Here is a 4,456-nt window from a genome sequence, read left to right as displayed (position 1 = left end):
GCGAAAGCCGGGGTGCACCCGGCGGAGACCGGAGTCGGGGCTACCAGCAGGACGAGGTCGGGACCCAGGGGGACAGGATTTGGGGAGCCAGAGAGGCCGGGAGTCGGGGGCTCAGGGGACACAGGAGTTGGGGGTCCAGTTAGGACGGGAGTCGGGGGTCCCCAGGGGCGCGGGTGCGGCACAACCGGGACGCGGAGCCCGGGACGCAGCGCGGGGCCAGCGGAGGCGGTCTTCCCCGCTTTCTTTATGGGGCCCTGTTCGGATGGGCCTGGGCCTGCCTGCCGCGTCTCAGCCTCCCCGCGCCCTGCCGTCTCTTGTCCTCCTTCCCTCTCTCCTTGGAGGCAGGGCACTGGGGTTTCAGTGGCTGGGAATTTACTGAGAGAAACTGCCCTCGGTGTCTAGACCACTAATTTAAAAAGGCTGGTTGTGCCAGGAGATGAGAGTCTCTGGCGTCACCTACTGTAACTTTTATTTACACCTTGGCCTCTTTTTAGTTAATCTCAAATAACTGGGATGGAGATGAGGGACCGCTCTAGGGAAGGCCCTTCTGTCCATCCCTCACCTGGAGAAGGCTGTTGGCTGACTCTACTCTGAACTGAGAAGGACAGGCCATAGGTAACTTAGAAGTCTAACAGAAGCAAATAGGTAGTCCAAACACAACTAATGTTCTGAAGGCATTTGATATTCTGTATGTCCTGCCACACATGTTTTTGGTCCCTGGGAAGGTCTCAGGAAGAAATTTTGAAAATCAGAGGAGGCATCCTCTCTGCTCCCCCAAATAGATGAGCAGAGTGCTAGTTTGTCTGTTAGGAAATTCAAAAAAGACATTAATTTATACAAAACCCTCTGTGGGCATGTGCCCTTATAAGTTCTGGTGATGGCGTTAGGAGCTGAGATATTCTTTTTGGTCATCTATCGATGACAGCTGGAGATATGAGATATCACTCCGGGTTTTCTGGGCATGACAGCAGGAGATATGAGACATGAAGCAACCAGAATTGTCAGTGAGATTCATGTGTCTCTGAAGATGGTGGGGGAAGAGAACCTGTGGACTTAGACAGGATGGCTCAGGAGTTTCTGGATCAAGTGGAAAGAATTTCTGCCTAGTGCAGGGGTGAAAACTTGGGAGTTTGGAATCACATAGTCCTGGCTCTGGCCTGGCAAGCCACAGTCTCTGTGAGCCTCAGTTGTCTGTTAAAATGAGGATACTGCGCTTTCTTCAGGGAGTTATGTGTGTTCAGTCAAAAGACTGAGCAAAGCATGGGACATGGTGGGTAGTCAGTGAATGCTGATGCTGATAAGCTTCTCAAACTTGGACAGGTTGAACATGTAGACCTGTTCCCAAATGCTGGATGATAATCCACTATGCTCCTGGGGGCTTTTTAGGAACATCTCTAAAAACCCTAGATGTTGCTTGCTCCTATGACTCTTGAGGTCATAGGGGATTCACCGTCCCCTTTGTCCTCTTTCATTCAGGGCCTGGAGAGAGATCCCTCATTCATCACACGTCTTTAAGTCTCTTGTTTTTTGGTACTGGGGACTGAACCCAGGGGCACTTAACCACTGATCCACATCCCCACCCTTTTCTAATATTTTATTTAGAGACAGGTTCTCGCCGAGTTGCTTAGAGACTTGTTAAAGGGCTGAGGCTGGCTTTGAACTCTCAATCTTCCTGCCTCAGTCTCCCAAGCTGCTGGATTACAGGTGTGTGCCACTGTGCCCACAGAAAGCTTGTGTTTTAAATTTAGGGTCCGGGCGTTGCACCAGTGGTGCCTTTCATTGCTTCTGCTAAAGGTAGCCTTTGCCGGTGGAGATGGGGCCAGGTTCCTTCCTCCCTGTGAAACAGCCAGGAGGGCTATTTCTTGCCGAGAAAGTCTACAAAGACTCAATTCCCAAAGATGGCTTGCAAGTTGGTTGGTTGAAGGTGGAACACATTTCCCGTAGAAACCTGGGTTACCAGCTTAGCCTACAAAACTTTTTATTTGGCATCATACTTAAAGTAGCAATTTGCTAATTGTGGGGGCCTCAGTTTGGGGCTCTGGGAAACAAGCTTACAGGACAGGTGGGAGGAGGAAGAGCTGGTCTTTTCCTGGGGCCCTGGTTTGACTTGAGTTAGGCAGAGGCTGCGAGGCTTGTCTTCTTGCTCTTGGGTTCTCTGTCCTTCCCCCTCAGGTCTCCAAATCTCCTGGCACTTTTCCTTTCCTCAGGGCCTCTCCAGGCAGGGTCTATTCCCCCAAATGTCACATGTTCCAGAACCTTCCTAGTTCCCCGTCCCTTCATGCAGGTACTTGCAGCTGGATCTTAGAAGGGGGATTCGTGCTGTGTTGAGTGGTAGCCCTCTTCTCAAGGGCCGCGTCTCTGAAGGAAGCGCCAGCAGCTCACTGCCCTCTCCAGTTGTGGGTCTGGGCCTGCATCCCCTCACCAATCGTGCTGCAAGCTGTGCTTTGGCATTCAGTTTCTCATGTTTAAGAAAGCTGCACCCCAAACCAAATGGTTATTTCCACAAAATGTATGAATCCCCTCACCAAGTGGGCCACACAAAGCCTGTAAGTGTCCTCATATCTCCTTAAGTTTTGTTCCAAATGAGCTTATGGTAAACTCATTTAAAAAAACAAAAAATCTTTGGGTTTCCAGAGATCTTTGGATTTTGGAATTCTGAATGAGGATTTGCAGCTCATGTTTCTCAACGTCCCAAAGCAGAGGGTGTTCTGTGGCTTAGTGTGAGGTGTGCCTCTGGTTTGGCACATTGTGCTCCCCTGTTTTCCTTCCCCCAACCTCTGAAAATACAAATTTCTATTTAAAATTGTGGCTTTTTTTCGGATTACAAAAGTGCTGTATGCTTGTTTTTAAAAGTAATTTATAGGCCAGGCACAGTGGTGCATGCTTGTAATCCCAGTGGCTCAGGAGGCTGAAGCAGGAGGATTGTGAGTTCAGAGCCAGCCTCAGCAACTTAGCGAGGCTCTAAGCAATTAAATAAGACCCTGTCTCTAAGTAAAATGCAAAAAAAGGGCTGGGATTTTCCGGGGGGGGGGGGAATGCCCCCCAAAAGTAAAAAACCCGTAATACGTAACTTAGAAAATGGAAATCCTTTATATCACATCTCCTAGATAAGACCATTGGTAACTTTGGTGGGACCTTTAGGTTTTTTTTGATTCATATACTAATATGTGTATGTGTTGTTTATGTTAGGATGTGTAAATGTTTTTACGAAAATGAGATTATGCTAAATATAACATGCTGCAAATTTTCTTTTTTAAAAATATTTTTAGCTGTAGATGGACACAATATCTTTCTATCTATCTATCTATTTATTTATTTATATGTGGTGCTGAGGATCAAACCCAGTGCCTCCTCACCTGTGCTGCGAGGCAAGCGCTCTACTACTGAGCCATAGCCCCAGCCCACATACTGCAATTTTCTCTCTTTACTTTTTAATATCTAGGCTGCCTTTCCTAGGCCCATAATATAGATTTTCTTCCTTTTAAAAGCTTTGACTATTTCCATTATGTGGTCATATCCTTGTTTACCCATCACCTTATTGATTGATATTTGGGTTGTTTCCAAGTTTTTTTCAGTGCAGTAAGTGCCTTTGTGTGTTCCTCAGTCTCTTTGACAAGTGCATCTGAAGGGAAGGTTGCTGTAAGGAGCTGTTGGCCCCGTGGGTACTGCTTGAGTTGGCTCTTGAGGAGACAGCAGAGTGCCACTGAGCGGGTCCTACTGACTGCTTCTCCTGCTGATACGATGCAGGAAAGTTCCTATCTTTCCCCTTCCCCAGTCCAGGGCCAGTTGTTTTAATCCGCCAGCCCTATTTGGGAAAAGGGCTCACTGGTAATTTACTGGTCTCTGCTTATTTGGGAGTTGGTGGGTTTTTTCCAAATGTTGTTTGCAATTTGTATTTCTCTTTTCCATCATTAAATTGCCTGTGTATCAACTTGGTTTTATTTTTCTAACTCTCTTGCCCAGTTAGGCAGTGGGAGGCCAGGCCATGGCTACTAAAGCCTCATCCCCAGCCCTATTTTGTATTTTATTTAGAGAGAGAGTCTTACTGAGTTGCTCAGCGCCTCACTTTTGCTGAGCTGGCTTTGAGCTTGTGATCCTCCTGCCTCAACCTCCTGAGCCGCTGGGATTATAAGCATGCCCAGCTAGTCTCTTTTTTTTTAAGACAGGGCCTTGCTGAGTTGTCTAGGCTGGCCTCAAACTAATTATTCTCCTACCTCAACCTCCCAGGTTGCTAGGATCACCTTGCCTTTTATCTTTGCAGAGTGAGGAAGGCAGGAGGCTCGTGGGTTTGGCTTAATAAGGTATTCCTTTGTTCTGGAAGTGCATGTCTGGCTCTGCTAGGCTCAGGTGTTAGAGTCTTGCTTTAGAAAAGAGAGATAACAGTGAGCATGCATGTGTATGTATGTATCGGAGGAGGGATTCTAATTACCTATTTGCCATTTCATTATCTTTATAA

Source organism: Marmota marmota, unplaced genomic scaffold, assembly GCF_001458135.2.
Source record: "Marmota marmota marmota unplaced genomic scaffold, marMar, whole genome shotgun sequence".
NCBI classification, from domain to species: domain Eukaryota; kingdom Metazoa; phylum Chordata; class Mammalia; order Rodentia; family Sciuridae; genus Marmota; species Marmota marmota.
The sequence above is the reverse complement of the archived record's forward strand: the minus strand, read 5'-3'. Positions refer to the sequence as shown.